Below are 12,104 nucleotides of genomic sequence, written 5' to 3' on the forward strand. Positions count from 1 at the left end.
CTCCCAGCCCACTGGCTCAACCCCAGCCCAGCACGCAGGGGTCTGCGCCTCCAGCCCTTCAATAGTTCGGTCCCCACACTTTGATATGCGCCCCCTACAGCTTCAGTGGTTCAGCCCGCCGCCCCCGCCCCCTCGGGGCTAGTCCAACCGCCCCCGCGCAGCCTCCCCAACTCAGTCCCGGAAGGGGGGGCTCAAGGACTACGGTCCCCGCCCAGTGGGCACCGGTGGTACGGCCCAGCGCGGCTTTGCTGGGGGTCCGGACGCGACCATCGCCGGGGGGGGGCGCTTGGGGACACGCGCTGGCGCACTCACCTGTCACCGGCGGCCGCCCAGCCTCTCTGGCGGGGTTCTACTCCTGCCCATCGCCACGCTACGCTTGATTCCGCTCCTTGTGTTTCCTGGCGGCGGCGGCGGCGGCAGCACTAGCAGCAACGCCTTAGCGGAGCCAGGCCCAACGGCTCGCGCGGCGCGGCCCCCCCCGCCCCCTCCCCCCAGCCCCCGCTTACCACCCCCTCCCACCCTCTGGACGGAAATACCGCCTTCTCCCGCCACAAACAGGAACTGACGCGAGAGAGGGAGAGAGGGACTCGAAGAGCGCTAGAGCGCAAGCGCAAGGAAGGGGAGGTGGCCGACTCAGAGAAGGGCGCCTGCGTACATTAGGCAAGCTTGACCCGGTGTGGGCAAGGGATGTGCCTCGCGCAGGCGCCGGACGGGAGAAAAAAAAAAAAGAAGATTGCGCAGGCTCAGTAAGACTCTGACTCCCGCTTTCCCTGGAGGCTAGCCGTGATGATATTTCCCGGCAGCCCCTGGTCCTTATTTACATGCGCTTTGATCTGGTTTTACTCCGCTCTCGCCCTTAGTTCAGGTTCTGAGGCTCTAAAAGAGCTTTGGAGCAGGCGTTAGGAAGGGTTTCCTTTTCAGTATTTCCTCTCATGGTTGAGCACAGGCTCTGAAGCCACACAAACCCAGCTTTGCATTTCCTTACTGGTGACTGTGGGCAGAAGGCTTTACCATTTTCTGTGCCTCAGTAGCCACCTCTGCAAAATGGAAACAATCATAGCTGCGCCCCTGGGCTATTGGGCTATTTTATGTAAACCGAACAGTGTAAGTCAATTAGACATGCTATAACTCCAAAATATTAATCCTATCTGCTCATGATATATATATGCAATTAAATATGGGATATAACTTTTTTACGGGGTAACTTGGGCCTACAAAGGCCTTAAAATAGCCCTGGGGGAAAAAAAAAAGAGCTTTGCACAGATCCTGACCCGTGTATTAGCTAGTGTAGTAGACAGCTGTGAGACATCCGGATCCCGGTCCCTGCTCTCTCATGGGCTGGGTGGGGCTTCCTACTTTATGAATTTGGGTTCCAGTAATGCCACACAGAAGGCCTGGCTGGGAGTTGAAGAACCCTGGGTCCACCTAAGTCTGCGAGAGTGTCTCAGGCAAAGTCCTACTCAGGGGTGGTAGTTTCCCCAGAGGTAAACCTACTGCTGGAACTAGCCCTCTGCTGGTGGGTCTCCAGCTTGGAACTCTTTGCTTTGTGTTCCTAATTCCTGGTCTTCCCCCATCACACTCTGACCAGAGCCTCCCCCCTACAACCCTGACCATTTTAGCCTCTCACTGCCTGGTAACAGATCTGTCTCCTCCACTGCACAGTGAGCCCCAAGAGGGAAGAGTCCAGGACTAGCTTAGTCATCGCTGTGTACCTAACACTAACCAGCAAAGGTCCTGGCACAGAGTGGGCTCTCGAGGAATATTTGTTTCAAAAAGTAGCTCTTCTGCTCTAATCTAGACTCAAGGTTACTCTGGCCTACTCGATTTACTCCACTCCAGGATGTACAGCTCATAGCCCATTCCCCTACCTCTGAGTCTTCCTGGGCTAGCTCGAATCCCTGCCCCTCCTGGGAAACAGGATGGATTACAAGACACAGAGATCTCACTGAAAGCTTCCGTGTGCTTGTGTCTGAACTTGTAGGGGCACTAGTAGTAAAGGGTAATGGCTTTCAAACTATTTTAAGACCTAGTAGGAATTCCCTGGTGGCCCAGCGGTTAGGACTGGGCACTTTCACTGCCGAGGGACCGGGTTCAATCCCTGGTTGGGGAACTAAGATCCCGCAAGCCATGGTGCAATCAAAAAAAAAAAAAGACCAAGAACACACAGATGTATATTTACAATCCCGTGAAACAAAAGTGTCACCAAAGGGAACTCCCTGGCAGTCCAGTGGTTAGGACTCTATACTCTCACTGCTGTGGGCCTGGGTTCAGTCCCTGGTTGGGGAACTAAGATCCCACAAGCTGTGAGGTGCAGCCAAGAAAAAAAAAAAGTGCAACCAAATGCTATTTACCCTATGTATGATGCACTCTGATATTTAACTTTTTTTTTCAGTGCTGTTTGAGACCCCGCTGATCTGATTTTCTGACCCACTAATGGGTCGTGCCTTGCAGTTTGAAAAACACTAGTCTGGGAGCGAACAACACTTACTGGCTTTGGAAATAGATGGGCCCTAGTTCTAATCATGCCTCTCTTGTGTCCTTGTCAAAATAACATCATTTCTCTGAGCCTGCCTTTCCTCGTCGCAAAACAGTAGCAATAGAATTCATTTAGCAATTATTACAGGCCAGGTTCTGTTCCTGACACAATCTCACCAATGCTATCCTGTTGCTGTCAACACAATCTTGGAGGTTAAGTGGGACAGTATGTTAACGGGCTTGCTCAGGGTCCCAGGACAAGTTAGGGGTGGAGGCGGGATTTGAACCCAGGTAGTCTGATACAAGAGCCTGTGCTTTGAACTCATATCATGCCGGAAAATGGAAAGTAATAGCCCTACTTCTGTCCCTTGTGTTGCTTTGGCAAACCACTTAATTATTGTTTGAGGGTCTCAGTCTCTCAATTTCCACATCAAGGGTGATTGAGGAGAAAATTTCCTAAAACCCCAAATTGTTCTCTACCCTCTAATCTATTCTGTGAACTTCCCGCCTATGACTATAAATATGGGCTGCACAGGCACTTTTCTGGGAAGAAGGGCCCAAAGCTTCTCATCTTTAGTCTGCTCAAAGGCCTCTTGATTCAAAAAAGATGATGAAGAATCCTGCCCTGAGGGATGGAAAGGGCATCTCCTCAAAGTCCCCTTCTGTCCCCAGGGAGTGGGAATAAGCCCCTAGAGTTCATTTCAACCCTTCTCAAAGATTGCGCTCCAATGGTGATGGGGCAAGCTGCCTGGGCCAGCCATAAAGAACCTCCTGGTAGCTCCAGATGGGGAGGCTTCCACTCCACCTGACAAAGTCTGGGGGGGGTCTATCCCTGGCAGTGGCTCTGGGGGGGACTCTCCCTGCTACGTGGGTGATCAGGAGATACAAGCAGGAATACTCAGATTTCCCCCTTTCTTCATCCTAAGCAGAGCATTTTCAAGGGAGAAAGTCCATAGCATTGATCAGATTCCCGAAGAAGACTGGAACTGTTAAAAAAAAAAAAGTTTTTATTTAAAAGAGTTTCCCACACTATACAGAAATGTTGAAATAATATCTTTGATGCCGCAGCCAGAAGTTACTAAGCCCCACCCTAGATGCTACTGTGTTGGAAAGATCCTTTTAGAGTCATTTTAAGTGTTTGGCAGTAGTACAGATAAGGGATTCTGTAAATGTTGGTTCCAATTTCCTTTTTATAAAATGTTTTATCGTTCAAAAATTCTAATAGAAGATACCATGCACCATGCACATTCAACTTTTTAACACATCGCAGATTTCCAAAACATGTAAGGTGAGGCTAAATGTGCTTTAGTGCAAACCTTGGGATAAAACTTTTTCTACTCTTAAGACTGAACACCTTATCGATCTGCTCTGAACATGTAGATGGCTTCTCATCCTGCATGAAATAAAAGCTAAAGGCCTGGGACTTCCCTGATGGCGCAGTGGTTAAGAATCTGCCTGCCAATGCAGGGGACATGGGTTCGATCCCTGGTCCAGGAAGATCCCACATGCCGTGGAGCAACTAAGCCCATGTGCCACAACTACTGAGCCTGTGCTCTAGAGCCCGCAAGCCACAACTACTGAGCCCATGTGCCACAGCTACTGAAGCCCGCGCACCTAGAGCCCGTGTTCTGCAACAAGAGAAGCCACTGCAATGAGAAGCCCACGCACCGCAACGAAGAGTAGCCCCCACTCGCCACAACTAGAGAAAGCCCGCGCACAGCAACCAACGCAGCCAAAAATAAATAAAATAAAATAAATAAATTTATAAAAAAAAAAGCTAAAGGCCTCACCATGGTCTTCAGGGACCTATGTGAGCTGCCCCTATCTTACTAACTTCATCTCAAGCTACTCTCACCCTTGACCACCATATCCTAGACACACTAAACTCTTCTCTGCCCCACCAAAAAGACAAGCTTGTTCCTACCTCAGTGCCTTTGCACTTGCTGTTCCTTTTGCCTGGACTGGTCATCCCCCTGATCCTGATCTTTGCATGACTGACTCCTTGTCTTTCAGAACTCAGTTCAAATCTCATCTCTATAGAGAGGCTTTCCCTGGTCACCCCAAATCCAAAAGAGCCATACTGTCACTTCTTTTCAGCATATTTGAATTCTCTACCTAGCGCTTAACACTAAAGAATTTTTTTAATTTTGTAACTGTCTTCCCCCAAAACCAGAACATAAATTTGCCCATGAGGGCAAAGACTTGTCTTGGGCTGTATTCCCAGCGTCTAGAACAATGCCTAACACACAGTTGGGACTTGGGGATCAATAAATATTTGTTGACTGAATGTGGTTTTGATTAGGAAAGTTAAAGCTCTGTACTGGGGTGAATTTTACTTCAGGTCTGAACTTGTCTACTCACAAAAAGTTGAACAAATAATAATAATCTCTTAACCTTTATTGAAGAATTCCCACATATCAGGCACAGTGCTGGTCACTATATCCATGACCTGAATATGTTCCTGCAGGTAGAAGTCTCTGTAAGGCCTATTTTGCAGAAGTAAATATAGGCCCAGAGAGGGGAAGTCTCCTGCAAAATATCACATAGCCAGAATGTGGTGCCCAGATCCATTCCCAAAGATGTCTCAGGCCAAGCCCATGTTTTTACCCACAGCACTGGAATTCACCTGCTTGAGTCCAGATTTGAGATACAGCAAAATCTCATTTTATGCTGTTAAGGTATGTGGATTATTTGAATTGATAATTTTTTTTTAAGATTTAATTTTATTTATTTTTGGTTGTGTTGGGTCTTCATTGCTGCGCACAGGCTTTCTCTAGTTGCGGCGAGCGGGGGCTACTCTTCGCTGTGGTGCGCAGGCTTCTCATTGCGGTGGCTTCTCTTGTGCGGAGCACGGGCTCTAGGCGCGCGGGCTTCAGTAGTTGTGGCACGTGGGCTCAGTAGTTGTGGCTCACGGGCTCTAGAGCGCAGGCTCAGTAGTTGTGGCGCACGGGCTTAGGCGCTCCGGGGCATGTGGGATCTTCCCGGACCAGGGCTTGAACCCGTGTCCCCTGCATTGGCAGGCGGATTCTTATCCACTGCGCCACCAGGAAAGACCGAAAAATATTTAAAACATAGTTTCCCACATTATTGAGAAAAAATGAGATGATATCAATATCACCTTATTTCTTTTTAGCTCAAATCACTTCACAGCTGCCCCAGGAGACGATTTATAAACTCTATTTGTGCTGTTACCACAAGATGGCGCCACGTGAGCTGACCATCCCGGCTGGAACCCAGCTGACTTGCAGGCATCAAGCCTTCCTGGAGAAAGTTGGACCCTTGTGTTGTTATGGAAACATTCACTGTTTAAAAGGAAACTCTGACATAACACCTAAACGCAACACATGATTGGAATTGGATTCTGAGCCGGGGATAAAAATGGCAATAATGAATTTTATTGGGACAATTGATGAAATTGGAATATGAACTGAGGTTTAGATAAGAGTATTGTATCCTCATTAAATTTCTTGGTTTTGATGGTTGTACTGTGCTTATGAAAAAAAATGTTCTTGTTCTTAGGAAATACACACTGAAGTATTGCGAGGTAAAGGGACATCATGCTCAACTGAACTCTCAAATGGTTCAAAAACACAACGTGTGTGTGTGTGTGTGTGTGTGTGTGAGACGCGCTTATGGAGACGGGGAGGGGAGAAGAGAGAATGATAAGACAAATGGAGCAAACAGTTGGCAAATCTGGCTGAAGAGTACACAGGAATCTCTTGTACTATTCTTGCTACTCTGCTGTAAGTTTATAATTATATTAAAATAAAGAGTTACCCCAAAAGCTCTTTTTTGTAGCCAGTGAGAATGTCACTAAAGGGTTCTTTAAGTGATGATGCTAATGCTGGTATGGAAAATCTTCCCTGAAAATCATCAATTTCAGACAGATTAGATAACCACACTGTGCCAGGCACTGTTTAAGCCCTTCACATGAATTGACTCATTTAATCCTCATAATCATCCTGTGAGGTGGATGCTACTATTACTCCCATCTTAGTGAGGAGGTAACTAAAGCACAGAGAGGTTGAGTAACTTGCCCAAGATCACACAGCTGCTCTTAATCATAACAGCTCAAGCTCTTAACCGTAATAGACCATCAAGAAGGCCAAATGATCACCAGGATATGCTATGTTGGTTATTTAGGAACAAGCACTGCATTAAATATGAGGGAGCAGAAAAGGCAGCTCTAGGGGAGAACTTTGGAACAATGAATGTAGGTTTATGTGCTCTGAACCCCTGCCTCAACCTGACATTCAAGTCTATGTAAAAGTCAGTCTTGAATTATGCAAGGTTTAGCCAAAATAAAATAGGGAAATAAAATGGCTGCTTATTCTGATGTGAACCTGCTAGCCGTCAACACTGGAGGAAAAATTAGAATGTTCCTCAAACAAATCTGATTATTCTCAATATTTACTTTTAAACACACAAATGGCATACGTTCAAACTTATAAAACAGGAGCATTCCCTTTGCCCCTGCAGTTTATCTCCTAGATATTTACCCTATAGATATGTTCACACATGAGCAAACGATGGTATACACGAGAGGCGCTGTTTGTGATAGAAAAAGATTTAGAAACCACCTAAATGGCCACAATAAGGGACTGGTTCAAAGGTACATCCACACAAGGGAATACTATGCAGTTAGTTTAAAAGGAAGCTCTTTCCAATAAGGACATTAAAAGATGTTTAAGGACTTCCCTGGTGGCGCAGTGGCTGAGAATCCGCCTGCCAGTGCAGGGGACACGGGTGCGAGCCCTGGTCCGGGAAGATCCCACATGCTGCGGAGCAACTAAGCCCGTGCGCCACAATTACTGAGCCTGCGCTCTACAGCCCGCGAGCCACAACTACTGAGTCTCCGTGCCACAACTACTGAGTCTCCGTGCCACAACTACTGAAGCCGGCGTGCCTAGAGCCCATGCTCTGCAACAAGAGAAGCCACTGCAATGAGAAGCCTGCGCACCACAACAAAGAGTAGCCCCCGCTCACTGCAACTAGAGAAAGCCCATGCGCAGCAACAAAGACTCAACGCAGCCAAAAATTAATTAATTAATTTTTTAAAAAGATATTTACGATTATTAGCCATCAGGGAAGTGCAAATCAAAACCACAATAATAAGATATAATTCCAAACCCACTAGGATGGCAATAATCAAGAAGACAGATAATTAAGTGTTGGCAAGGATATGGAGAAATTGGAACCCTCATACGCTACTGATGGGAAAGTAAAATGGTACAGCCACTTTGAAAAACAGTCCAGCAGTTCCTGAAATGATTAAAAATAGAATTAACTTATGATCCAACAATTCTACTCCTAGGTATATACCCAAGAGAATTGAAAACATACGTCTACACAAAAGTTGTACATGAATGTTCATAGCGGCATTATTCATAATAGCCAAAAAGTGGAAACAACCCAATGTCCACACAATGCAATATTACTCATCAACAAAAGGAAATGAAGTACTGCCACATGCTACAACATGGATGAACCCTGAAAACCTGTTAAGTGGAAGAAATCAGACACAAAAGGCCACATATTGTATGATTCCATTTATATGAAATGTCCAGAAGAGGCAAATCTATACAGACAGAAAGTAAATTAGTGGTTGCCAAGGGCTTGGAGCGGGGGGTGGGGTAGAGTATGGGAGGACTTGGGGATTGATGCTTAAGGAGTGTGGGTGTTTCTTTTGAGGATAATGAAAATATTCTAAACTTGTGGTGATGGACACAACTCTGTGAATAACCAAAAGCCACTGAAGTGTGCATTTTAAATGGGTGAATTGATATGAAATGCTCTCCAGGATATATATTAAGTAAAAAAAGCAAAGTGTAAAACTATCATATATTCTACCATCTGAGTGAGAAAATATAGTTATGTTTATAAATGAAATGTTTCTGGAAGGACACATAAAACCCCAGTAACACTGATTGCTCCTGGAGAGGGGAACTGGACGACTGAGGCATCTAGAGTAGGAGAGAGAATTGGTTTTTTTTAATTGGTAATAGAAAGTATTAAACCAAGAAAGTATTAAAACTTTGAACACAATGAACACCTGTGTGCCCATCACCCAACTTTAAAAACCACTACCATACAGTTGGACCCCATGTGCACCTCTCCAATCACATCCCATCCCACCCCTGAAGTGATCCACTGTCCTACATTTGGAGTTTATCATTCCCATGCATTTTATAATTTCATTACACTCTAAGTATCTATAACCAATATGCATTATTTTGCTTTTTTTGTTGTTGTTGCTGGCCACGCGGCTTGCAGGATCTCAGTTCCCTGACCAGGGACTGAACCTGGGCCACGGCAGTGAAAGCCCAAAATCCTAACCACTAGGCCACCAGGGAACTCCCTATTTTGCATATTTTAAAACTACACATATTCTTCTGTAATTTGCTTTTATCACCCAATGTTTTGCTTTATTCATATTGATATGTACAACTTTAGTTCATTTTCATTGAAGTGTAATATTCCACATCCAATACATAATGTAATACATCCAGTATTGATGTACTGGGTTGGCCAAAAAGTTTGTTCAGGGTTTTCCTTGCCATCTTACAAAAACCCGAATGAACTTTTTGGCCAACCCTGTATAGTTTTCCAAGATGGCCACAACGTGATCTCTCATCCCATATGCTCTTCTTACAATGAGACACTGACATTCCTGTCACTGAGAGGTAGGGCCTATGGTCCTTCTTGAATCTAGGTGGGCTAGTGACTATGGCAGAAGTGAAGCAATGTGAGTGACTTCCAATGCTAGGTTAGAAAAGGCAATACAGTTTTCCCTGACTCCCTTGAGAAGCTTGCTCTTTGAACCCAGCTGCCATGTTGTAAGGAAGCCCAGGCCACATGGAGAGGCCACATGTAGGCATTCTGGCTGATAGCCCACACTCAGGTTTTATCTAAGTGCCAGTATTGGTTAACCACCAGACAACTGGGGAAGCTTTCAAGAGGACGCCAGCCCCAGCCAAGATCTTACAGCAAGCGCGTGAGAGCGCCCGTTATAACAGTCTAATTGAGCAAGTCAGCACCCAGAGCCATAAGAGATACTGATTATTGACCTGAGCCACTAAGTATTGAGGTGATTCATTATGCATTAGATAATTAGAACATCTATGTCACAATCTGCCCATTCTCCAGCAGATGGATATTTGGGTTGTTTCCAAGTTTTTTATGGCATTACAACAGTGATCTTATGAACATTCTGATACATGTCCTGTGTGCATGTGTAAGCTTCTCCAGAAGGGTAGTTACTGGGTTGGAGAATATGTCATCTTCAATTACACTACAACCTATCAAACTATTTTCCAAAATGGTTGATACCAACTTACATTCCAACAGCATTATATACACTCCTATTACTCCAAATCTTCCCCAACACTTGAGACTTTTTTTTGCTAGTCTTTTGCCCAGTAGGGCACAAAACAGTCTTATTGTACATATCCTTTTGTACCTTTGAATTTTGTGTTGTTTGCATGAATTAATGCAAAATAAACATTTAAATGTATGCTAATAAATTACTGCTTTTCTGTTTTAAGCATGTTTTATATATTGGGGTTCCATATTAAGATTACTTTTTTTTTTTGGCCGCACCACATGTCTCTCATTATCCAGCAGGCTAGCCCAGGCTCTTCTACACAGTGGTGGTTGCAGGGTTCCCAAAAGCAGCATAAGAGGGCAGGCCCCAGTGCACAAAGCACCTCTTAAGCCCTATCAACTTAGCAAAGCGTGTATTTTGTACTTCCTAGGTGGTGGTCCATATTAGCTCTTAGCATCCCCTGATCCGCTTCCTCCAGCGGTCTCCAATTAGAGGAGTCCAACTGTTCTTAATTCATTTTTGGAATGGGGTGATATAAGTAAATCATCTGAAGAGTGACAATAATCTTGGGGGAGAACCTCATTCAGATCTGCGAGTGACCCAATAACAATGTTTGCACTAAAGTGATATGATTGGAGTTCTTCAAATTCACCCCTGAATTGACCCCACCTTTCTCCATTGCAGCACTACTTGTAACAACAAGGAACTGGAAACAACCTGAATTCCCTTCCAAAAAGGACTGGGTAAGTAAGCTAGGCCGTTAACGTGCGTGTGTGCTCGTCTGTGTGCACTGTGTGTTCCTCTTGTATGTATGCGTGAATGTATGTGTGTGTGCACACGCACGCACACACACACATCTCTGGAAGGCTTATCCAAGACATTGGTAACACTAGTGGCCTCTGAGGAGTGGACTGGGGAGCTAGGAGACTTGGGAAGAGACTTTTCACCGTGAAGCCCTTTGTATCTTGGCATTTTGCACCCTGTGTATGTATTATTTATGCTCAAATACGTTTCACAGAACCAGAGAAAAAATAACGCACCCCTGTGGGCCACAGCTGTTGGGGCTGGTTTGGGGGAATCGCCAAATCAAAGGAGTGGGACACTGGCACTCTGGAGCGGCTAGGAGGCCGAGGAGGTGTCCGGCTCCACCCTGTCTGGCAGCCGGTGGCAGGATGGGCATGACCCTCAAGGCCCGAGGCCTCCCAGAGCTGCAAATGCTCCCTAGGGTAAGTTGGTGGGGGCGGGGTAACATGTACGCACAGACAACTATAGCAAATCCAAAACCACTCTCCTATGACCCCACCCTCCCCTTTCCAAAAGGGCCTTGTCGCAAATCTGCGGTTGAGGCAGCACAGGGCAGGGGCTAAAGGGCGAGGGTCCTGGTCACCTCCCTGGTGGCAAGCCCAGTGCTGCCGCTTCCCAGCTGGTGAGGCCTTCAGCAGTTCGTTCCCCTCTGCGCCTCTCGAAGGAGGCAAGAGTGACTCGACTAACCTCATCAGCTTTTCATGAGAAGTGAGCTATACATGCTTTTATATCATTTCAGTTCCTTTTACACATCAAGAAATTACCCCGTGCTCTTAAATTTAGTAACTGGAACTCTTCCAGTTAACCCTGGCAGTTGCTAAAATTATCCATGAAGTGGAACTCAAGGAAATTACTAGGGGAGGCGGTTAAAAAAAGAGTTGAAGATCAGCAAGAAACCTGTGTATATGTGTGAGCGCCTCCTTGTGGCCCTGACACAAAAGGGCGGCCTCTGGATTCTTCTCGACATTGCCATCCTCTGCCGTCCTTCTGAGGTCCAGAAGGTCCACGAGGGTCTGGCCTGGGCCCTTCCCAGGAGAGGGGTCTATGGGTCCTCCCTCTACCACTCTACCACTGCCCCTCATACTGAAGTCCGGCCCCTCACACCGCAAGCCCAGTGCTTGGGACACCGCCTGACACACAGTTGCCTCCCCAAATGACGTTACTAAAAACCTAAAAATAGGTGGATGATCACTTACGAAGACAAAAACAGGTCTGGAGATGGATGATGGTGATGGTTATACAACAATATGAATGTACTTAATGCCACTGAACAGTTCGCTTAAAAACGGTTCAAACGGTAAATTCTGTGTTATGTATATTTTACCACAATGAAAGAAAAAAAATGGATGAATTCTAATCTCAGCTTTACCTGCAGTTAGTTCTCCTCCAAATCCCTTGCCCACTCCTTGGTAATCTTATCAGATCCTGTTCTCTACATGGGAAAAGGGCCCCAACTCCCTTCTGCGTCCCCTCCTCTCTCTATACCCTTTTCCAGCTGGTA

The sequence above is a fragment of the Eubalaena glacialis genome, chromosome 18, assembly GCF_028564815.1.
Source record: "Eubalaena glacialis isolate mEubGla1 chromosome 18, mEubGla1.1.hap2.+ XY, whole genome shotgun sequence".
Taxonomy (NCBI): domain Eukaryota; kingdom Metazoa; phylum Chordata; class Mammalia; order Artiodactyla; family Balaenidae; genus Eubalaena; species Eubalaena glacialis.